Below are 25650 nucleotides of genomic sequence, written 5' to 3'. Positions count from 1 at the left end.
GTGGTGACATCGCTGGTTCTTCCTCAGCTTTACGTTGGTGGCGTAGTGGCGTAGTGGTGAAGACACAGCGCGCGATCTGCGCTGTCATCCCTTTCGTCGGTGGGGGCGGCCATCTTCCTGGGGCCGCACGTGCGCAGATCGAGTGCTCTGCTGCACGGGGCTTCAGGAAAATGGCCGCGGGATGCCGCGCGTGCGCATTAGAGATCGCGGCGGCCATTTTCCCAAAGCCGAGATGCAAACTCGGCTTTGGGAAAATGGCCGCCGCGATCTCTAATGCGCACGCGCGGCATCCCGCGCCCATTTTCCTGAAGCCCCGTGCAGCAGAGCACTCGATCTGCGCACGCGCGGCCCCAGGAAGATGGCCGCCCCCACCGACGAAAGGGATGACAGCGCAGATCGCGCGCTGTGTCTTCACCACTACGCCACCAACGTAAAGCTGAGGAAGAACCAGCGATGTCACCACGCCCTCCCGACCTGACCAGCCTGATTGACAGGCGAAAACGGCGACTTTGGTAAGTTATTTCTCAGCATACATGGGGAATCGGGGTACACTACATACACTATAGGAACACACAGCGCAGGCCCTATTTAACAGTATTTATAGCTCAATCTCAAAAAACGGGGGTGACAGGTTCCCTTTAATGAGCGGTACCAAATGACTGCTCAGCACAGGAAGTAAGACAGGAAGACAGATGCCAGCGACCAAGATGCAGGGACTAATATGCGGCGATGACACCAGGCAATGACCCGTGCTGAAAATCTCAGCTTATACACGAGTATATACGGTATATGTCTAGTCATCTAGTTGGGTATATGTCTGTTAATTAGTTTTTTATTTATGTACCATTGTATTTATACTTCTATGCTACATATGTAATTATGTTTCTATATATTTAACCCCTTAGTGACAGAGCCAGTTTGGTACTTAATGACCAGGCCAATTTTTACAATTCTGACCACTGTCACTTTATGAGGTTATAACTCTGGAACGCTTTAACGGATCCCAGTGATTCTGACATTGTTTTCTCGTGACATATTGTACTTCATGACAATGGTAAAAATTCTTTGATAGTACCTGCGTTTATTTGTGAAAAAAACGGAAATTTGGCGAAAATTATGAAAATTTCGCAATTTTCCAACTTTGAATTTTTATGCAATTAAATCACAGAGATATGTCACACAAAATACTTAATAAGTAACATTTCCCACATGTCTACTTTACATCAGCACAATTTTGGAACCAAACTTTTTTTTTGTTAGGGAGTTATTAGGGTGAAAAGTTGACCAGCAATTTCTCATTTCTACAATCCCGCTGATTCTGAGACAGTTTTTTCGTGACATATAGCACTTCATGTTAGTGGTAACATTTTTCCGATATTTCCTGCGTTTATTTATGAAAAAAATGGAAATATGGAGAAAATTATTAAAATTTTGCAATTTTCAAACATTGAATTTTTATGCCGTTAAATCAGAGATATGTGACACAAAATAGTTAATAAATAACATTTCCCACATATCTACTTTACATCAGCACAATTTTGGAAACATTTTTTTTGTTAGGAAGTTATAAAGGTTAAAAGTTGACCAGCAATTTCTCTTTTTACAACAAAATTTACAAAACCATTTTTTTTTAGAGACCATCTCACATTTAACCCCTTCCTGACCTCCGCCGTACTATTACTGTGGAGGTCGGGTCCCCTGCTTTGATGTGGGCTCCGGCACTGAGCCCACCTCAAAGCCGGGACATGTCAGCTGTTTTGAACAGCTGACATGTGCCAGCAATAGCGGCGGGTGAAATCGTGATTCACCCGCCGCTATTAACCAGTTAAATGCCGCTGTCAAACGCTGACAGCGGCATTTAACTGGCGCTTCCGGCCGGAAATGATTGCATCGCCGACCCCGTCACATGATCGGGGGTCAGCGATGTGTCAGGATGGTAACCATAGAGGTCCTTGAGACCTCTATGGTTACTGATGCCGGCCTGCTGTGCGCGTCACCCTGTGGTCGGCGCTCATGGCAAGCCTGCAATTCAGCTACATAGCAGCGATCTGATGATCGCTCCCATGTAGCAGAGCCGATCTAGTTGTGCCAGCTTCTAGCCTCCCATGGAGGCTATTGAAGCATGGCAAAAGGTTAAAAAAATGTTTTAAAAAATATGAAAAAAAAAAAATATATAAAAGTTTAAATCACTTCCCTTTCGCCCCATTCAAAATAAAACAATAAAAAAAAAAAAAAATCAAACCTACACATATTTGGTATCGCCCGATCTATCAATAAAAAAAGGATTAACCTGATTGCCTAGCGAGAAAAAAATTTGAAATGCCAGAATTACGTTTTTTTTTGTCGCCGTGACTTTGAATTAAAATGTAATAACGGGCGATCAAAAGAACGTATCTGCACCAAAATCGTATCATTAAAAACGTCAGCTTGGCACGCAAAAATAAGCCCACACCCGACCCCAGATCACGAAAAATGGAGACGCTACGGGTAACGTAAAATTGCACAATTTTGTTTTGTGTTTTTTTTAAGCAAAGTTTGGAATTTTTTTTTACCACTTAGATAAAACGTAACCTAGACATGTTTGGTGTCTATGAACTCGTAATGACCTGGAGAATCAAAATGGCAGGTCAGTTTTAGCATTTAGTGAACCTAGTAAAAAAGCCAAACAAAAAAAACAAGTGTGGGATTGCACTTTTTTGCAATTTCACCGCACTTGGATTTTTTTTCCCGCTTTCTAGTATACAACATGCTAAAACCAATGATGTCACCTCCCATCTTCATTCCCTGACGTCCTCTTCTGGTCTTCACGCCGCGGCTCCGGCGCAGGCGTACTTTGTCTGTCCTGTTGAGGGCAGAGCAAAGTACTGCAGAGCGCAGGCACCGGGCCTCTCTGACCTTTCCGGCGCCTGCGCACTGCAGTACTTTGCTCTGCCCTCAACAGGGCAAAGTACGCCTTTGCCGCAGCCGCGGCGTGAAGAGCAGAAGAGGACGTCATGGAATGAAGATGGGAGGCGCCGGAGCGGACCTGAGACACCCATTTGGCCAGACCGCAGCGGGACCGCCCCTGGGTGACTATAATCTAACCTCTTTTTCTCCTCTTTCAGGTAAAATCAGCGGATTATCTACAGCATTACAGAATGCTGTAGATAAGCCCCTGATGACGGTGAGCTTACCTCACCATCGATTTTGGGGGTGACAGGTTCCCTTTAAGGAAAAGAGCACAGAAGCACCTTTCCACAATACATTTAGCGTCCTCTGATGCCAAAAAGGGTAAGACCCTGACCCCGGTGGCCTCCCATTTTTTGACCAAACATGGTGGGTCGGTCACTAATATTCGATTTTTTGGTTTACAGAGGGCTCACCTGAATACTAGAGGCGGAAATCTCAAGAAACTTTTACTTCAAACCAAATCACGCTGGATCTTCAACCTACGGAGCCTAGCTCCCAATGGCCTTAATGAGGAGCACCTTTACACAAGCTTTTTGGGATGAAGTCTTCATTTACTTGTTATTTATTGCATTTTGTATGTATATAGGTTTTTGTTTTTTGTGTTTTTTTTCTTTTTTCTTTATGCGCAATGTGCTCATGTGTAATTTATATGTCCACATTTACATTATATATTTTCATTCAATTTATTTTTATGTACCGTACCTTAGCTCTTTTTTTCTATGTTATTTTTCCTTTTATTTTTTGCTTGTCCATATTTATGTTTTCCCCTTATATTTCTCATTTTCTTTACTTATAATTTTTCCTAGCGTATTGTTCAGCACCACCCAACATGGTGGGTCTCACACTACGTAACCCTTTATCATAAGGGCTGCTGGCACATAGGCACTTTCAATTGTTTTTTTTTTGTTTCTCCCCTGGGCCCATATTTCTTTTTGCGCTTTCTATTGGCAGATTTGTGCATATGGGTAGGGGTAAAAACCCACAATATATTATATGGTTCCCCCTATTATAGGGGTTGTTGGTACATAGACACTTTTAAATGGCCAGCCTTTGCGCACATATATATATATTTTTTGCTGTGCTTTCTATCAGCATAATTTTCCTCATGGTATAGGCGCCAGTCTACTAGCAAATATGGGCCATCTGTTCAATGGTCTCTGTGCACTTGATATTTCTATATTCCTCCCACATGAAAGGGTTTGTTTTTTTTTTATCTCTGCGGATGCGTCTATCCTGGCCAGGATAGTCTTCCGGCTTTTCACCACTCTGCTCTCCACACACCAGCCACATGTTATGCCTGATTGCTCCACTATTTAAGGTTGGTTGATCCCCTTCCCCAGCACACTTCCCCTGACAAAGCTGCTGGTTGCAGCGATATGTGTGGGGCTCCCCACATTGCCTCGGTCTCTTGGCTATTGACCCCTGGACTTCATGCCCTGACGCCCATTTCACTGATTCATCTGGTAAATCAGATGGCTTTCTCATCCTGGATGTCCTTTTTTCCCCCCTCTTTTCCCCTCTCTCTTTGCAATTGTTTTCAGCGTTCCTCCATTTCTTACACAGCCAGGAACTGCTCACTTTTCTACTTGCTAAGAGGGGTTTATAGTTCTGTATCAGGATTTATTGCGATCTTGCATTAAGTTCCTTTTTCTTCTGTCTCCCTAGGGACCCCCGGTGTGAGACTTCATGTGATTTAAGATTTATTGGCATTGATATTGTTTTCCAGGAGAAATTGGACCCCAAAATTTGTTGTCCAGTTTGTCCTGAGCATGCTGACACCCCATATGTGGGGGGGGGGGAACCACTGTTTGGGCACACATCGGGGCTCAGATGGGAAGTAGTGCAGAGCCCCTGATGTACCTAAACAGTAGAAACCCCCCACAAGTGACCCCATTTTGGAAACTAGACCCTCCCCTCCCCCCCAAGGAGCTTATCTAGATGTGTGGTGAGCACTATCAACCCCCAAGTGCTTCACAGAAGTTTATAACGTAGAGCCATGAAAATAAAAAAAATCATTTTTTCACAGACCACTGATTGGGCGCATGGCAGAGCTCGGAAGGGAAGGAGCGCCATTTTGGAATGCAGACTTTGATAGAATGGTCTGTGGGCATCATGTTGCATTTGCAGAGCCCCTGATGTGACCCCATTTTGGAAACAAGACCCCCCAAGGAACTTATCTACATGTGTGGTGAGCACTTTGACTGCCCAAGTGCTTCACAGAAGTTTATAAAGCAGAGTCGTGAAAATAAAAAAACCTTTTTTTTTTTTCCACAAAAATGATTTTTTTAGCCTGCAATTTTTTTTAACGGCGCTGTGGTTTAACTACCCATAACTACCGCCGTTAAAAGGCGTATCAGCAGTCGTTAAGGAGTTAAATAAAAGTTTTTATATTTTATCATTGTTGATCATTTGCTCCTTCATAGTCTCTGTTACAGAACCCCCCAGCACCAAGAATGTTATGCAGTAGATGTATGTATAATAGTTTCCATGTGAAATGCATCAGTCCACAGGCTGCGCCCCTGGACAAGATATTCTTTCTGACCTCCCCCCACCTTTGTAATTCCCACAGTAAATAGCGGCAGGCTCCGGCCCCCTGCGGCTATTGTAATGTATGTCTGGCCTGCTGTTTTTCTATTGGCCTGCCCTGTCTATCTGTGTTATATATTCTGTGTGCTGTAAATAAAGGGTGTTGTTAGACTGGAAATACGTGGAGAAGCAGTCAGCTTTTATATGCTCTCACGTAATCAAGAAATTCCTGCCAGCGTCCTTCATTCAGAATGTAGCAAAAGCAGATTGGACCTCCTGAAACACGGGGTGGTACTGAAAGAGGTACCCCAGCTTGGTAGACCCCGTTACACTGGTGGCAGACAGCGGGATGTGATATCCCTTCTACAGGAGGAAAGGAATGAATGGAAGACAACTACCAGAAGTTAAAGAGGACTACATTAAAAGATCTGGTGGAAGCCCGAGGGGTAATCGCCAGCAACAAAACAAAAGCGGATTTGATAGCAGCCATCATGGAACACGACAGTGCAGCGCCCTCCAATGTGAACGTGGAGGAGACTGAATGCCAGAGGGAGGATTTGCCTGCAGACGTTTTGCTGGGAAATGACTTGGGGCCCATGTTGTCTGCCTTCTCGGTTGCTCCTCTGGCTGAGACATATCCTGTGACCACCCGGAGACAAGCTCGAGCTGCGAAGGCGGAATCACACTCAGAGGAGGCCCAGGTAAGACATCCCAGCCCTACACGTATTCCCATAGCCAGACACATTTCTTGGGCCACCCCAGATGAATTTAAGAGGGAGTTACTTGAGGATCCTTCATTGGAGGGATATCGTGGGAAGGCACAGGAGGGGAGAGGGGTACTGGAAGGGGAACAGTTTATATGGAAGCAGGGACTCCTCTACCGGATCACAGAGCAGCACCACACAGGGACGAGCCCCACTATGAAACGACAGCTGGTAGTTCCCAAGAAGTATAGGCAGGAGTTACTGCGAATCTCTCATGGCATACCCTTGGCCGGGCACTTCGGCGTCAGTCGCACCAGGCATCGTCTGACACAAAACTTCTTTTGGCCGGGGGTAACCTATGATGTTCGTCAATACTGCCAGACCCGTGACAGTTGCCAGCGCATTGGCAAGAGGGGAGATCGATGCATGGCCAAATTACGCCCCCTCCCCATTGTGGAGGAACCATTTAGCCGAGTAGCGGTCGATCTGATAGGGCCGTTAGCCAAACCCAGTCCATCAGGGAAATGGTATATATTGACAGTGGTAGATTATGCCACACGGTATCCAGAGGTGGTTGTGTTACCTAACATACTGGCAGAGACGGTGGCGGCTGCCTTGCTCCAGGTTTTCTCACGGGTTGGATTTCCCCGGGAGATTATCTCCGACCAGGGTACCCAGTTTACAGCAGAGGTGACCAACCAACTGTGGAAGCTGTGCGGCGTAAAGTCCATTAGAAGCGCCCCGTACCACCCGCAAACCAATGGGTTGTGTGAACGCTTTAACGGGACGTTAAAACAACTCATTGGGACTTTTATCAGGACCTACAGGGACTGGGAAAAATTCTTGCCTCACCTCCTGTTTGCCTATCGAGAGGTGCCCCAAGAATCCACGGGGTTCTCCCCATTCGAACTGGTATACGGGAGACGGGTAAGGGGACCCCTAGACTTAGTGCTAGAACACTGGGAAGGGGAGGGCACCATAGAAGGGGTACCTATTGTACCCTATGTGCTGGAATTCCGGGACCGCCTACAGGAGCTGACCCAGGCTGTACGTGGGAACATACAGGTGGCCCAGCGGCGCCAGCGCATATGGTACAATCGGAGGGCCAGAGAGTGTACCTTGGAAATAGGGCAGAAGGTCCTGGTGTTAGAGCCCACTAGGCAGAACAAGTTCCATGCTGCATGGCAGGGGCCCTACCAGGTAGTGGGGAAAATAGCCGACACCACCTATAATGTCACCGATTGTGACGACCCCAGGGTTATCTGCATGTTCCACGTGAACATGCTGAAGCCCTATCGGGAGCACCCTGAAGAGGTAGTGGCCATCTGTGCACCTGAAGCAGAGGATTTAGCCGGACTTCCCTTGCCTGATGTCTTAGGGGAGAGGACTCAGTCTAAAACATGGGACCAGGTACACTGGGATGAAGACTTAGGTCCCCGGGAGAGACAGCAGGCGGAGGAGTTGTTGAGGCTGCGACAGAGGATGTTTTCGGGGAAACCCGGGTACACTCACCTGGCACAACACAAGGTTGAGACCCAGGATCAGACCCCCCTGCGACAACCCCCCTTCCGCGTCCCTGAGTCTCTACGAGAAGGGATGCGACAAGAGATACAAGAGATGTTGCGTTTAGGGGTCATTGAAGAGTCAGATAGTCCCTGGGCATCCCCCGTAGTGTTAGTGCCCAAGAAGGATGGGACTACACGGTTTTGTGTAGACTATCGTTAGCTCAATGAGAAAATAGTGATGGATGCGTATCCCATGCCGCGTGTGGATGACTTGTTAGACCGGCTGGCAGGGGCGAAGTATTTGACCACCATCGATCTATGCAAAGGCTACTGGCAGATTCCCCTTAGTCCTGATGCTATTCCCAAGTCGGCATTTGTCACCCCGTTTGGCTTATTCCAGTTTCGAGTTATGCCATTCGGGATGAAGACCTTCCAGAGGCTGGCTGACCGGCTTCTGGATGGTCTCCAGGACTATGCATGTGCCTAACTGGATGACATCGCCATCTACAGCGCGACATGGGAAGAGCATCTAAATCACCTAGAGACAGTATTAGACAGGATCCACAAAGCCGGAATCACCCGGAACCCAAACAAGTGTCTCGTGGGCAAGGCAGAGGTTCAGTATTTAGGGCATTGGGTGGGAAGTGGAAAACAGAGACCAGAACCAGCCAAGATTGAGGCCATAGCCAAATGGCCCACCCCACGCACTAAAACCCAGGTCATGGCGTTTCTAGGGACAGCGGGGTATTACAGGAAATTCGTTCCCAATTACAGCAGCGTAGCCAAGCCCCTCACTGATCTGACCCGTAAGAACCAACCCCACCAGGTAACCTGGACCCCAGAGTGTGAGGAAGCCTTCTGCCAGCTAAAGGACGCCCTCACCAATACCCCTGTATTGGCCGCACCCGATCCAACTAAACGTTTCCTTGTCCACACAGACGCTTCTATGTTTGGATTGGGGGCAGTACTGAGCCAAGTCGGGCCGGACAGCCAAGAACACCCGGTAGCTTACCTGAGTCGGAAACTACTGCCCCGTGAAGTGAGCTATGCAGCCATCGAGAAGGAGTGCCTGGCAATAGTATGGGCACTCAAAAAGTTACAACCATATTTGTATGGATGACAGTTTTCCCTCCTAACGGACCATAATCCCCTAGTCTGGCTTAATTGGGTCTCCGGAGACAACGCCAGATTACTGCGGTGGAGTGTAGCCCTACAACCTCTGGACTTCACCATCCACTACAGACCCGGCAAACAAAACGGTGACGCCGATGGACTAAGTCGACAAACGGAACTCGTAACAACCCCATAAACTTCGGTCATCCCCAAACCGATCCGTTAAGGATCAGACTGTGTATGCCGATCGCGTCGCTGAAAAGGGGAGCCATGTTACAGAACCCCCCCAGCACCAAGAATGTTATGCAGTATATGTATGTATAATAGTTTCCATGTGAAATGCATCAGTCCACAGGCTGCGCCCCTGGACAAGATATTCTTTCTGACCTCCCCCCACCTTTGAAATTCCCACAGTAAATAGCGGCAGGCTCCGGCCCCCTGCGGCTATTGTAATGTATGTCTGGCCTGCTGTTTTTCTATTGGCCTGCCCTGTGTATCTGTGTTATATATTCTGTGTGCTGTAAATAAAGGGTGTTGTTCGACTGGAAATACGTGGAGAAGCAGTCAGCTTTTATATGCTCTCACGTAATCAAGAAATTCCTGCCAGCGTCCTTCATTCAGAATGTAGCAAAAGCAGATTGGACCTCCTGAAACACGGGGTGGTACTGAAAGAGGTACCCCAGCTTGGTAGACCCCGTTACAGTCTCTATTGGTTTTCAGTATCCATATATGAAGGGATTATTGTAATCTATGAGGAATTCTATTGGTCCAACTCAATAATTAAGTCTGATTATTCATTAAATAGGTGTCCAGTAACAAAGATGAAACTGCAACCATCTCAAAGAGACATCCAAGCCGACCATGGTAGTAAAGATCTAAACGGGAACGTCTTCTAATGAGAAGGGTTAAAGAAAATAGTTTGTAGTTTACTACAGTTAGCTAAAGAAGTAGAAAGCCAAATTGGGGTGAGTGTTTCCCGTCACACATTGTGGCATACACTGCAGAGGTATGGCATGCATGGGTGTCATCCACAAGGAAAGCCTTTTCAAAAGCCCAAGCACAAAAAAAACCTGACTACAATTTGCCAGGGCCCATGATGAAAATATGAAAACTAATGGGGCTCTATACTCGAGTGATAAAACAAAGATACATGTTTTGGGAACTGAGGACTTCAAAACCGTGTGGCATCACAAAGGTTAGGAGTACAAAGGAAAATGAATGCTGCCTACAGTGAAACAGGGTGGTGGCAATGTCCTTATGTAGGGTGCACGAGTGCTGCTGGTGTTGGGGAGCATTCATTGATGGTATCATGAATTCACAGATGTTCTGCTCTATATTGAAAGAGAAGATGATCCCATCACTCCGTGAGACTTTTACTCAAAGTGTGAGTAGTGATCTGACCAAGGTAACCTCAGTTCAGGGGCCGGCCCGGCAGCACAGCCTCAGTGACCTGCGGCAACCTCAATGAGGTCAACGTTGGTCACTAACGCTGTGCTCCCAGTAGCTCATTCTCCAATGGTTTTCAGCCTCGATGGTCACATATTGGCATCGGTTAAAAACTATTTATCCCAGACGTGGATTACGGCGTGGGACAGAACTTCGGACAGGTGAGGGATATGGTTGTTTATTTTATTACAGGAGATGAGGGCTTTAATGGAATGGGCGCTATACTCACCTGTTACTTTTAAATATAAAAAGTATGTTTTGTTCAAAATAAAGAATTTTATACTTGCTGTGTGTTTATACAATCTAACTATAGGATTAGTAATGGAAAGGTGTCTTATAGACTCCTCTCCATTACTAAGCCTTGCGCTTGATGATACTGGACAATACAAGGTGAGATCAACCCCACAAATATTAACCCCACTTGTCACTGCCGCAGGGCAAGGGTGAAGAGCTTTGCAAAGCACCAAAATTGGCAAATTCATAGATGCACTTTTTCTGGGGCAGCTGCGGGCTGCTATTTTTTAAGTTGGAGGGGGCTACAGTGCCTTGCGAAAGTATTCGGTCCCCTGGAACTTTTCAACCTTTTCCCACATATGTTTCAAACATAAAGATACCAAATGTAATTTTTTGGTGACGAATCAAGTGGAACACAATTGTGAAGTTGAACGAAATTTATTGGTTATTTTAAATTTTTGTGGAAATTCAAAAACTGAAAAGTGGGGTATGCAATATTATTCGGCCCCTTTAACTTAATACTTTGTTGCGCCACCTTATGCTGTGATTACAGCTGCAAGTCGCTTGGGGTATGTCTCTATCAGTTTTGCACATCGAGAAACTGAAATTCTTGCCCATTCTTCCTTGGCAAACAGCTCGAGCTCAGTGAGGTTTGATGGAGATCGTTTGTGAACAGCAGTTTTCAGCTCTTTCCACAGATTCTCGATTGGATTGAGGTCTGGACTTTGACTTGGCCATTCTAACACCTGGACACGTTTATTTGTGAACCTAATGCTATATATCAATCTAGTGCAGTGTCATTTATTTTACAGTTTTGCTTTTTTACCTTCCTGTTTTACCAGGGGTGTTTAATATCATTTTGCAGCTTTTAGAATTACCTTTCGAAATGTGAGCAAGTGCAGGTGTCTTTCCATTTTTGTTTTTCTCCTATCCTGAACACAACACTCAACATTGTCCCCTGCTCACGCTCATCACAGGGAAGATGAGGAGAGCGGTCTTCAGCACCCAGGATCAGCGTGAACAATACTGCTGATTGCCAGACACCGGTATGTATCAAACACATACCATCCATGTGTAATCAGTGTGCAGGACGATTTGCAGAACATGCAGTTAGTAAAAAAAAAGCGTGTTTTGCCCACGGACACACGGTCCATAGACCATGACATGGGCACAGACCCACTCACTTGAATGGGTCTACGTGTGTAAGTGCCTTGCATATGTGTGGCGACAGCTTTCACACGTGTGAAAGAGCCCTAAGAAAGCTTTCAAAAATAGAAATGTTTGTATTTTGTTACTTTTGCTAAAATAAACTACTAAGTGAATGAATAAAAATAAATCTATATCAAATCAGCATGGGGTGTGACCACCCTTTGCATTCAAAACATCATCAATTCTATGTATCCAAAAGCATCCTGAGGGAATTTAGATTGTGAGCCCAGATAGAGATATTGATGATTATGTCTGGAAACTGCTGAAGAAAATGATGGCACTATATATAAATAAGTATAATAAATAGGTACACTTGCACACAGTTCTGAAGGAACTCTGTAAGGAGGTTGTTCATGAAATCCCGGCGCCGTGGGGCCATATCACTTCCTTTCAGCCAGTTAATTAAGACTGAACTGCGCACCTCAGTCTTATGGTACCTTTACACTAAACGACTTACCAACGATCACGACCAGCGATACGACCTGGCCGTGATCGTTGGCAAGTCGTTGTGTGGTCGCTGGGGAGCTGTCACACAGACAGCTCTCCAGCGACCAACGATCATGGGAACGACTTCGGCATCGTTGAAACTGTCTTCAACGATGCCGAAGTCCCCCTGCAGCACCCGGGTAACCAGGGTAAACATCGGGTTACTAAGCGCGGCTCTGCACTTAGTAACCCAATGTTTACCCTGGTTACCATTGTAAAAGTAAAAAAAAAAAAAAAAAAAAAAAAAAACACTACATGCTCACATTCTGATGTCTGTCACATCCCCCGGTGTCCACTGTGTCATCGCCGGCCGTAAAGCAGAGCACAGCGGTGACGTCACCTCTGTGCTCTGCTTTACGGCCGGCGCTGACACAGTGGACGCCGGCGGGTGACGTGACAGACATCAGAATGTGAGTATGTAGTTTTTTTTTTTTGTTTTTAACTTTTACAATGGTAACCAGGGTAAATATCGGGTTACTAAGCGCGGCCCTGCGCTTAGTAACCCGATATTTACCCTGGTTACCAGTGAACACATAGCTGGATTGGCGTCACACACGCCGATCCAGCGATGACAGCGGGTGATCAGTGACCAAAAAATGGTCCTGATCATTCCCCAACGACCTCTCAGCAGGGGCCTGATCGTTGGTCGCTGTCACACATAACGAGATCGTTAGCGGGATCGTTGCTATGTCACCAAAAGCGTGACGTTGCAACGATATCGTTAACGATATAGTTATGTGTGACGGTACCTTTAGGCCAGGGTCACACTTGCGAGTCTCTCGCATCAATACCCGGCACTGCGGCTGGTGCTCGGGACTGGAGTGTGCGGCCGCATGTATTTCTGCACAGCTGAATGCTCCGGTACCGGGTATTGAGGCACGAGTTTCTCACATTGCACTCAAAAGTGTGACCCCGGCCTTAATGAAAGGCTTGCAGGCGTATGAGCCACCAAACTTATTAAGAGGGGCACGCCACTTAATGAATTTCTCAGTGACGTGCACCTCACCAGGAATGCTAGAGTAGTTAAAAAAAACAAAACAAAACACCACAGTGAGGCTGGTTTCACACTTGCGTTTCAAAACGCAGCGTTGTTAACGCAAACGCATTTGATGCAAAAACGCGTTTAAACACGTTTTTCCCTGCGTTTGCGTTTTTGAAACGCATAATGAGAAGTGTTTGACAGATGCCAATCATCAAAATCAACTAGAAAACCCACTATAAACATAAATACTTAGGGTTAGGATCCCTAGTAACCCTAGGGATACTAACCCTAACCCAAACTCTAACCCTAATCCTAACCCTAACACAAACCCTAGGGATCCTAACCCTAACACAAACCCTAACCCTAGGGATCCTAACCCTAACACAAACCCTAACACAAACCTTAACCCTAGGGATCCTAACCCTAACACAAACACAAACCCTAACCCTAGGGATCTTAACCCTAACACAAACCCTAACCCTAGGGATCCTAACCCTAACACAAACCCTAACCCTAGGGATCCTAACCCTAACACAAACCCTAACCCTAGGGATCCTAACCCTAACACAAACCCTAACCCTAACACAAACCCTAACCCTAGGGATCCTAACCCTAACACAAACCCTAACCCTAACACAAACCCTAACCCTAGGGATCCTAACCCTAACACAAACCCTAACCCTAACACAAACCCTAACCTTATCCCTAACCCTAGGGATCCTAACCCTAACCCTAACATAAACTCTAACCCTAACCCTAACACAAACGCTAACCCTAGGGATCCTAACCCTAACACAAACCCTAACCCTAGGGATCCTAACCCTAACAAACCCTAACCCTAGGGATCCTAACCCTAACACAAACCCTAACTCTAACCCTAACCTTATCTCTAACCCTAGGGATCCTAACCCTAACACAAACCCTAACCCTAGGGATCCTAACCCTAACACAAACCCTAACCCTAGGGATCCTAACCCTAACAAACCCTAACCCTAACACAAACCCTAACCTTATCCCTAACCCTAGGGATCTTAACCCTAACCCTAACACAAACCCTAACCCTAGGGTTCCTAACCCTAACACAAACCCTAACCCTAGGGACCCTAACCCTAACAAACCCTAACCCTAGGGATCCTAACCCTAACACAAACCCTAACTCTTACCGTAACCCTAACCCTAGGGAACCTAACCCTAACCCTAAGGGTTAGGATCCCTAGGGTTAGGGCTAGGGTTACAGTTTGGGTTAGGGTTTGTGTGACAGTTTGTGTGACAGTTTGTGTGACAGTTTGTGTTTTAGGGTTAGGGTTTGTGTTAGGGTTAGGATCCCTAGGGTTAGGGTTTGTGTTAGGGTTAGGATCCCTAGGGTTAGGGTTAGGATCCCTAGGGTTAGGGTTCCTAGGGTTAGGGTTAGTGTTACAGTTTGTGTTACAGTTTGTGTTTTAGGGTTAGGGTTGGGGAATGGCTTATAAGTGTGTATTCTTGTGTTTTTCTATAAAAACGCATGCAAACGCATGTGCTTAAAAACGCATGTGTTTACATAGACATCAATGGGTTTTTTTACCGCGAAAAAACGCATGTGTTTTTTTTCGCGGCAAAAAAACGCCGCTAAAATTACTACATGTTGCATTTGTCCAACAAAACGCATGCGTTGCAAAAACGCGTCAAAACGCATGCAAAAAACGCATGCGTTTTTAATGTTAAGTATAGGGGAAAAAACGCATGCTTTTTTTGCGTTTTTTACCGCAAAAACGCAAAAAAAAAAAACGCAAATGTGAAACCACCCTGACTCTACAAAATATTTTGCACCAGTTTTCTAGCAAAAGGCACTTTGCTGAATCACATCCCTTCTTGCTTTTAACAATGAAGACAGTCCAAAATGACAGCGGCTGTACTGTCCTGTGAATGGTATTGCATAATGGATTTATTTATAATGCTTACTTACATACTTCCATCATATTCCACAGCGCTTTACAGACATCATCATCACTGTCCCCATTGTGGCTCCCAATCAAAATTCCCTATCAGTGTGTCTTTGTAGTGTGGGAGGAAACCGGAGAATCTGGAGGAAACTCTCGCAAACACAAGGAGAACATACAAATTCCTTGCAGATGTTGTCCGTGGTGGGATTTTGACGCACTGCTGCAAAGTAACAGTGCTAACCACTGAGTAGAGTTGAGCGAATATGTTCAGAATCGGTCACCGAATGTGAATTTGCCATTTTGGTACCCTATCCGTGTTGAATTTATGGTTGATGATCAGTTCCGAACATGATCACTCATTTCTACTCCCATTGACTCCAATGATATTGGGTGAATATTGCAAAAACAATATTTCAGCGCCAATCATAATCGGAACTGAATTAAAAAAAAAATTTGCTCACCTGAGCCACCCTGCTCCCCTGGATAAGTATCTACCTGTACTTCTCAGCATCGAGGACGCCATTACTCTTGATCAAATCCCCAAGAGATGCTCATCATATAGCTACTTATATAATGCAGGTACAGTACGTATCCACATTACAGAAGTACAGTATATAGATTTTAAAGGGAATCTCTCACCACATTTAACCTATTTAAAATAATAATATCGGCATACAGGTTATAGAAAGCTGAAAAAGTCCTGTCTGTATGTCTCATAGATGAGGCTTTGTGGTTAAAAAAAAAATAAAAAAAAAAAAATCATCTGTTGCTTTACGTAAAGGACCTCTTCCAGGCTATGGGGAGGACGATGCAGGGAAGATAACTCTGCCTCCAGAGCTTGTTATAAATATAAGAGGGAATTGTGTAATGGCCGCTCTCTACTTTCCTGATTATACTTGATACATCTGCAGGTTCCTCTCAGCTTCCATCTTACAGGCGGACAGGGATGCAACACAGCAGAGCTCAGAGAGAAGCAGAAAAGTTGTTTGCAAAAAAGAGAGTTTCACGTCTCCTGTTCTGTGTTACACATCACACTGGTAACTCCTCCTTAAATGTATAACAAGCTCTGGAGGCAGAGTCATCTTCCTGGCAGCGTCCTCCGCGGAGCCTGGAAGAGGTCACATATACAGTTAGGTCCATATATATTTGGACAGCGACATTTTTCTAATTTTGGTTATAGACATTACCACAATGAATTTTAAACAAAAACAATTCAGATGCAGTTGGAGTTCAGACTTTCAGCTTTCACTTGAGGGTATCCACATTAAAATTGGATGAAGGGTTTAGGAGTTTCAGCTCTTAACATGTGCCACCCGGTTTTTAAAAGGGACCAAAAGTAATTGGACAGATTTGATCACTTTAAATAAAATGTTCATTTCTAGTACTTAGTTGAAAACCCTTTGTTGGCAATGACTGCCTGAAGTCTTGAACTCATGGACATCACCAGACGCTGTGTTTCCTCCTTTTTGATGCTCTGCCAGTTCTTCACTGCGGTGGTTTTCAGTTGGTTTATTTTTGGGCCTTTCTGTCTGAAGTTTAGTCTTTAACAAGTGAAATGCTGCTCAATTGGGTTGAGATCAGGTGACTGACTTGGCTATTCAAGAATATTCCACTTCTTTGCTTTAATAATCTCCTGGGTTGCTTTGGCTTTGTTTTGTCTCATTGTCCATCTGTAGTATGAAACGACGACCAATCAGTTTGGCTGCATTTGGCTGGATCTGAGCACACAGTATGTCTCTGAATACCTCAGAATTCATTCGGCTGCTTCTGTCTTGTGTCACATCATCAATAAACACTAGTGACCCAGTGCCACTGGCAGCCACGCATGCCCAAGCCATCACACTGCCTCCGCCGTGTTTTACAGATGATGTGGTATGCTTTGGATCAAGAGCTGTACCACACCTTCACCATACTTTTCTCTTTCCATCATTCTGGTAGAGGTTGATCTTGGTTTCATCGGTCCAAAGAATGTTCTTCCAGAACTGTGCTGGCTTTTTTAGATGTTTTTTAGCAAAGTCCAGTCTAGCCTTTTTATTCTTGATGCTTATGAGTGGCTTGCACCGTGCAGTGAACCCTCTGTAGTTACTTTCATGCAGTCTTCTCTTTATGGTAGATTTGGACATTGATACGCCGACCTCCTGGAGGGTGTTCACTTGGTTGGCTGTTGTGAAGGGGTTTCTCTTCACCATGGAGATTATTCTGCGATCATCCACCACTGTTGTCTTCAGTGGGCGCCCAGGTCTTTTTGCATTGATGAGTTCACCAGTGCTTTCTTTCTTTCTCAGGATGTACCAAACTGTAGATTTTGCCACTCCTAATATTGTAGCAATTTCTCGGATGGGTTTTTTTCTGTTTTCGGAGCTTAAGGATGGCTTGTTTCACCGGCATGGAGAGCTCCTTTGACCGCATGTTTACTTCACAGCAAAACCTTCCAAATGCAAGCACCACACCTCAAATCAACGCCATACCTTTTATCTGCTTAATTGAGAATGATATAACGAGGGGATTTCCCACACCTGTGCATGAAATAGCCTTGGAGTAGTCAATTGTCCAATTACTTTTGTCCCTTTAAAAACAGGGTGACACATGTTAAGGAGCTGAAACTCCTAAACCCTTCATCCAATTTTAATGTGGATACTCTCAAATGAAAGCCGAAAGTCTGAACTTCAACTGCATCTGAATCGTTTTGTTTAAAGGGAACCTGTCACACCGTTTTTTCAGATTGAGATATAAATACTGTTAAATAGGGCCTGCGCTGTGCGTTACTATAGTGTATGTAGTGTACCCCGATTCCCCACCTCTGCTGAGAAATACATTACCAAAGTCGCCGTTTTCGCCTGTCAATCAGGCTGGTCAGGTCAGGTGGGCGTGGTGACATCGCTCTTTTCTTCCCCAGCTTTCCGTTGGTGGCGTAGTGGTGTGCGCATGTCGCAGTGACGAATCCACTGCGCGCACGTGAAGCAAAAGCGCGCGTTCTGCGCTATTGCCCCTGTCATCGGTGGGGGCGGCCATCTTCCTGGGGCCGCGCGTGCGCAGATGGAGTGCTCTGCTGCACGGGGCTTCAGGAAAATGGCCGCGGGATGCCGCGCGTGCGCATTAGAGATCGCGGCGGCCATTTTCCAAAAGCCGAGATGCAAACTCGGCTTTTGGAAAAATGGCCGCCGCGATCTCTAATGCGCACGCGCGGCATTCCGCGGCCATTTTCCTGAAGCCCCGTGCAGCAGAGCACTCCATCTGCGCACGTGCGGCCCCAGGAAGATGGCCGCCCCCACCGATGACAGGGGCAATAGCGCAGAACGCGCGCTTTTGCTTCACGTGCGCGCAGTGGATTCGTCACTGCGACATGCGCACACCACTACGCCACCAACGGAAAGCTGGGGAAGAAAAGAGCGATGTCACCACGCCCACCTGACCTGACCAGCCTGATTGACAGGCGAAAACGGCGACTTTGGTAATGTATTTCTCAGCAGAGGTGGGGAATCGGGGTACACTACATACACTATAGTAACGCACAGCGCAGGCCCTATTTAACAGTATTTATATCTCAATCTGAAAAAACGGGGTGACAGGTTCCCTTTAAAATTCATTGTGGTAATGTCTATAACCAAAATTAGAAAAATGTTGTCTCTGTCCAAATATATATGGACTTAACTGTATAAAGTGATAAAAGGTGATTTGTGGTGACAATCCGGATTACGTACCGGTAATGCTCTTTTAATGAGTCACGACAGCACCCCACATGAGAGAGAGGGATCCGCCCATAGGAACAGGAAACCTACAGAATAAAAGGAGGCGGTCCCCTCTCCTCCTCAGTTTAGTTTACAGAGTATAAAAAGGGAACCGCAAAAGTGTTAGTATTCATTCTTATTCAATAACATAAAAATTTCTTAACCCTATACAACCATTACTTCTCTGAACTTAAAGAAAAGTGCTGTGCATAATTTAGGGAGGGTAATACATGGGTGCTGTCGTGACTCATTAAAAGAGCATTACCGGTACGTAATCCGGATTTTTACTCTTCGTCACGACAGCACCCCACATGAGAGATTTTCAGAGATTCATTATTTGGGTGGGATTACTGTACTGAGAACAGCTCTACCAAAGGTCAAATCAGAGGAAGCAGAAAGGTCAAGTCTGTAATGGTTGTAAAAGGTAGAAGGTGAGGACCAGGTTGCGGCCTTACATATCATATGGATCGGTACATCTGCATGTTCCGCCCAAGAAGAAGCCATGGCCCGCGTGGAATGCGCTTTAATCCCCACTGGTGGGATTTCGCCCCTTGATGTGTAGGCTAGACAGATGGCTTCTCTAATCCATCGAGAAATGGTAGCCTTTGTGATCCCATATCCTTTCCTCAGGCCCTGAAAGGAGATAAGCAGAGCCCTACTCTGCCTCCATGTTTGAGATCTCTCTATATACGTCAGGATAGCTCTTCTGACATCTAAGGTGTGCAACCTATGTTGTTCTGGGTTTACAGGTGTATTAAAAAAGGAAGGCAGAATTATCTCCTGAGATCTGTGATAGGTGGATGCTACTTTAGGGAGGTATGAGGGATCAGGTTTTAGGACAATTCTATCCTGAAATACCACTAAGAAAGGCGGGTCTACTGATAGAGCCTGGATATCACTAACCCTTCTAGCTGAGGTAAGGGCTACCAATAAGGCGACCTTGTATGTTAGGACCTTTAGAGGTATGGTATCTAGTGGCTCAAATGGGGAGTCAGTTAAGGCCTCTAAGACTAAATTCAAATCCCACGGAGGTAGACGGGGAATATGGACCGGATTGGAACGTTCACAGGATTTGATAAACCTGGAGACCCATTTGTTGGCTGCTGTGTTGTCCCCATACAAGGCTCCTAAAGCTGAGATCTGAACCGTTAAGGTGTTCACCGATAAACCTAATTCTCTTCCTCTTTGTAGGAATTCTAGAATCGGAACTATCGGAATCTGCTTAGAGAATGGTTTTGTATGAAAATCTAAGAATTTCTTCCATACCCTGCTGTACAATACGGTGGTAGATCTTTTCCTACTCAACAACTAGTTGTTCCGAGAACCCTCTAGATCTTAACAACTGCCTCTCAAATTCCACGCCGTCAAGTGAAGACCTTTCACTTGCGGGTGGAAAAATGGGCCCTGAGACAGCAGTTCCCTGTGTGAAGGAAGGATCCATGGATCGCAAAGAGACATGCTCTGGAGACACGAGAACCATGGTCTTTTTGGCCAGAAGGGCGCAATCAGGATTACTCTGGCTTGGTCCCTCCTGATCTTCCTGATCACTAGAGGTATCAGAGACATTGGAGGAAAGGCGTATGCCAGTTTGAAGTTCCAAGGATGGTGAAGAGAGTCCAACATATCTGGGTGATCCATGAGGTTCAGGGAAGCGAATGTCTTTACCTGTCTGTTGTCTCTTGTGGCGAACAGATCTATTTGGGGTACGCCCCATGCTTCTGTTATCATGTTGAATATGTCCTTGTTTAATGACCATTCCCCTTGTCGTAGCCTGTTTCGGCTGAGGTAGTCCGCCTTGGTGTTTTCTGCTCCTTTGATGTGCAGGGCTGTTAAGGATGGAAGATGAACCTCTGCCAACTGGAGGATGTTTGCTGCTACATTCATCAGGGTTCCTGATCGTGTACCTCCCTGACGGTTTATGTACGCCACTGCGGTGGAATTGTCTGACAGAACTCTCACATGCTTTCCCTGAACCTGTGGAAGAAATTGATTTAGGGCATATTCAACTGCTTTTAACTCCTTCCAATTTGAAGAACACTCCTGCTCCGCCTGATTCCAGGTGTCTTGGATCAGACTATCTTCCATATGTGCGCCCCAACCCACAGGGCTGGCGTCAGTGATAATTGTTTTGGAGGGAATTATCATCCATGGTACACCCCCTGAAAGGTGATCCATGTCTAACCACCAGCTCAGGGATTCAATTACGTCACTGGAGAGAGTGATTTTACCCTCTAAATGTACTTCCTTCTGAATGGATAATATTTCATACTGCAATTGACGGGTATGATATTGAGCCCACAGTACGGCTGGTATACATGAGGACAGTGATCCTAGTAAGGACATGGCCTTCCTCAGGGTCAAACGGGGCTTTGATACTGCCTCTGACACCTTTGTTTGAATAATTATTTTCTTTGACTGTGGCAAAAAACTCCTCTGACTTACAGAATCTAGTTGAATTCCCAGAAATATCTGGATGGTGTCTGGATTCTGTTATGTTTGCTAATGACAGGTGTTATGAAGGCAATCCAGAAACACAGTGTGCTTAGCGATCAGAGCGCACACAGTGATCTGACAAATACCCAAAAATACAAGAACGAGCTCTGAGACTTGGAAACTCTGTAGACTGCACACCTGATCCTATCCTAAACACAACTAAAAGCGGCTGTGGATTGCGCCTAACAACTACCTAGGCAACTCGGCACAGCCTAAGAAACTAGCTAGCCTGAAGATAGAAAAATAGGCCTGACTTGCCCCAGAGAAATTCCCCAAAGGAAAAGGCAGCCCCCACATATAATGACTGTGAGTAAGATGAAAAGACAAAACGTAGGGATGAAATAGATTCAGCAAAGTGGGGCCCGATATTCTAGGACAGAGCGAGGACAGTAAAGCGAACTTTGCAGTCTACAAAAAACCCTAAAGCAAAACCACGCAAAGGGGGCAAAAAAAACCCACCGTGCCGAACTAACGGCACGGCGGTACACCCTTTGCGTCTCAGAGCTTCCAGCAAAACAAAAGACAAGCTGGACAGAAAAAAAGCAACAAAAAAGCAAAAGGCACTTAGCTATACAGAGCAGCAGGTCACAGGAACAATCAGGAGAAGCTCAGATCCAACACTGAAACATTGACAAGGAGCAAGGATAGCAGCATCAGGCGGAGTTAAGTAATGAAGCAGTTAACGAGCTCACCAGAACACCTGAGGGAGGAAGCTCAGAAGCTGCAGTACCACTTGTGACCACAGGAGTGAATTCAGCCACAGAATTCACAACAGGATTCAACCTGGATTTTTCGTAATTCACGATCCAACCTAGACCCTGCAAGGATGAGATCGCATTAGATAACCGCATTTCACATTGGTATCTGGAATTTCCGATAACAAGAAAATCATCCAGGTAGGGTATTATAAGAGTGTTTTGCTGGCGTAAGTGAGCCATCACTTCTAGGATCACCTTTGTAAAGATGCGGGGAGCCATAGAAAGCCCAAAGGGCATTGCTACATACTGGAAGTGACGAACCTGTCCTGCCAGGATGACTGCTACCCTTAGATACTGCTGATGTTCGGCATGTATAGGAAGATGATAATAGGCATCTTTTAGGTCGATTCCGGCCATGACACACCTAGGAAACAAGAGCTTGATGGTAGAACTAATAGACTCCATTTTAAAAGTTCGATTATATAGAAAGGAATTTAATTTCTTGAGATTAATGATGGTTCTGAATGAACCATCTGGTTTTTTGATCAAAAACAAAGGGGAGTAAAATCCCCTTCCTCTTTGATCTTGGGGAACCTCTACCAACACTTTTTTAGATAGGAGAGAAATAATCTCGGACTCTAGAGCCTCTTGTTGTTCTTGTCCCTTTGGAGATGTTATTATAAAAGAATCCCAAGGGATTCTAAAAAATTCTAATTTAAGACCATCTTTTATAATGTCCAGGATCCAACGGTTGGATGTTATATGTTCCCACTTGGATAGAAAAAATTTTAATCTGCCGCCTACTTCAGGGTTAGCGGTACTTGCCACGTTTTGCGTTGTAAGACCCGGTAAACAGGGCTCCTTTTTGCTTAGGGTCTTTCGCCTCCCAGCGATCGCTTTGCTCAAATGGTTTCCTGGAAAAGGGTCGTCTCCTGAATGCTCTCCTGTAAGACGGAAGATACTGATTAGGAAAACCTTTCTTCCGTTCTCCTGCATTCTTTAAGATCTCATCCAGAGTCTTCCCGAAAAGGAACTCACCCTGGCAGGGGAGCGCACAAAGCTTTGCCTTTGCCTGTGCGTCCCCTTTCCAGTTCTTCAACCAGAGTGCTCGCCGGGCTGTGTTTGTTAAGCCGGCTGACCTGGCTGCTAGGCGTAGCGAATCTACTGAGGCGTCTGCCAGGAATGCTACAGCCTCCTTCATCAGAGGGATCTTTGGTAGAATGGAGTCTCTTGCAGTTCTACCTCTGATCTGCTCCTCCAGTTGTTCCATCCAAACCAGCAGAGATCTCGCCGTACAGGTAGCAGAGATGGCTGGTCGGAATGCCCCTGTATTGGCCTCCCAAGATTTTTTAAGCAGGGCCTCTGCTTTACGGTCCAACGGATCCGTTAGCATCCCTAAATCCTCTACAGGCAAGACTGACTGTTTTGAGGTTGAGGCTACAGCTGCGTCCACTTTTGGCACTTTCGACCAAGTATTCAGCTCCTCGTCGCTAAAGGGATATCGCCTTTTAGAGGAAGATGGTAGAAAACCTCTGGCGCTCTGTTTGTCCCACTCTTTTTTAATTAATTCTTTAACGGTTGCGACAACGGGAAAGGATCTGCGCTTCCTTTGTCCTAACCCCGCGAACATAATGTCCTGAGCTGATTTTTTCCCTTTCTCATCAGGGCACCCCATCGTGTTTCTGACTGCTTTTACCAGCCTGTCCACGCTACTGTTAGGCAGACATAACCCCCCTTCATCTTCGGATGAACTCGGCCGAGTTTCCGACTCATCTGAGGACTTATGCACCTCCTCCGATTCTGGATTTTCCGGAGATGGGGATCTGCTAGGTTGGCGGGAGCTAGAGATACTAGCCTGTGACAGTCCCTGCATCTCTTCTCGAATCATGGCTCTAACGTCAGATGGAGTCATAATGTTTTCCTGACGCAAGGTCAGTATGATGCAATCTGAGCATAACTTCTTCATATAGGAGTCTGGAAGGGGCTGTGAACATAAAGCACATTCTTTGTGCTTGGACTTGTGTGCCTTTTTCCTGGACTAAAGGAAGGGGACATAGGAGGAACATACATCAGCATATAGGTAGAGAAGTCTTTAAACTCACCCAGAGAAGCCGACAGGTACCGGATCTGGAGGCGGATTCTTTGAGGGATCTTTTTGCTTGGTGGAAGATCGCTCCTGACGACCACCATCTTTAATGCTGCTCCTGGCGCTTTTCTCCTTACTAGGAGAGCGCTCTGATACTACAAGGTGCGTTTCGTCGGCCGGTGAAGCCATACTCACATCCACACACCGGCTGACAGTAGCGCTGCAGCTTTTAAAAGTGGCGCCGAATCTCCTGCCTCCCCGGCCCGAACCCGGAAGTGCTCCAGCGACTTCCGGGTCAGACGCGCCGCTCATTCCTCCATGCGGCAGCGGCTGCTTATTTAGCCGGCCGCTTTGAGCGCGCGCGCCCTCATGGAGCCGGGCGGACCAGCGGTGACCGGACCCGGACCATGGCCATCCATCAGACGAGGGGGGAGGCTGTACACAGTGGCTCCCCCGCCGCTGCTACTGGAACCGCAGCCCCTGCCGTTCCTTACAGAGACCGACGCAGGCGGGTGCATGGCCCAGGATCTTCTGTAGGTACGTCCTGAGATTCCCATAGGAACAGGAAACCTAAACTGAGGAGGAGAGGGGACCGCCTCCTTTTATTCTGTAGGTTTCCTGTTCCTATGGGCGGATCCCTCTCTCTCATGTGGGGTGCTGTCGTGACGAAGAGTAAAAGATTCCCCTTAATTACCGTTGTTTATACGGCACCAACATAATATGTGAGCGAGTTCATGTATTACATCAGCATATACTGAAAACCGTCCACTGGTTAGGCTACTTTCACACATCCGTCCAGCGCCGTCATGCATAATCCGGCGGCAGGATGGATTGCTGGATCCGGCGCAATTACTGTAAAAACTGATTGCGCCAGATCAGCTTTTCTTCCAGATCCAGAATAAAGATACAGTGTAAAAAAATAATAGACAAAAATAAAAAAAATCGTGATATTTTCACCTTGCGGCGTCCCCCGCAGCCTTCCTGCTCTTTGCGAGACCACACATCATCTGGGGTCATTGCCGCGATGCATTACTAGGACCAGGAGCATCGCGAAGAGCAGGAAGGCTGTGGGGGACGCTGAAAGGTGAGAAGATCACGATTTTTTATTTTTGTTTATTATTTTTTACATGATATCTTTTTACTATTGATGCTGCATAGAGAGAGAACAGGGCATGCGCAGTTTGGAGGCCGGACTCGGGCGCCGGATATCGGTCATGTGGCGCATCCGACTCCCGTAGGCGTCCATTGTCAGAAAAGCCGGATGGCGCCACAGGTTTTTCGCCGTAACAAAAAAAAGTTCCTCTGGACATTTTCTCCGGCCACCGGACCCGGCAAAAAACGGATGAAATGTTGGGGCATCAGGCACAATCCGGCAGTAACACAACTATGAGATAAAAAAAACAGATCCGGCAGGGAAAAAAAAATCTGTTTTTTTGAAAATTCGCCAGATTGTGCCTGATGCAAAAAACCTGATGTGTGAAAGTAGCCTTACTGCCGACGTCACCGAGGCTTCGGTGGGTGGGAAACCTCCAGTAATGACACCACTCATCATCCTGAGCGCAGACACAGCGC

At 46.1% G+C, this 25650-nt stretch overlaps 1 protein-coding gene across 4 annotated transcripts in view; it reads right to left on the bottom strand.

The window, feature by feature from the left end:
- ZWILCH (zwilch kinetochore protein) overlaps window positions 1-25650 on the bottom strand; it is a 106336-nt gene that overhangs the window by 80217 nt on the left and 469 nt on the right. The window lies entirely within an intron of this gene.

This window comes from Ranitomeya imitator, chromosome 4, assembly GCF_032444005.1.
Source record: "Ranitomeya imitator isolate aRanImi1 chromosome 4, aRanImi1.pri, whole genome shotgun sequence".
Taxonomy (NCBI): domain Eukaryota; kingdom Metazoa; phylum Chordata; class Amphibia; order Anura; family Dendrobatidae; genus Ranitomeya; species Ranitomeya imitator.
Note: the sequence above shows the minus strand (reverse complement) of the source record. Positions and strands in the feature narration are given on the sequence as shown.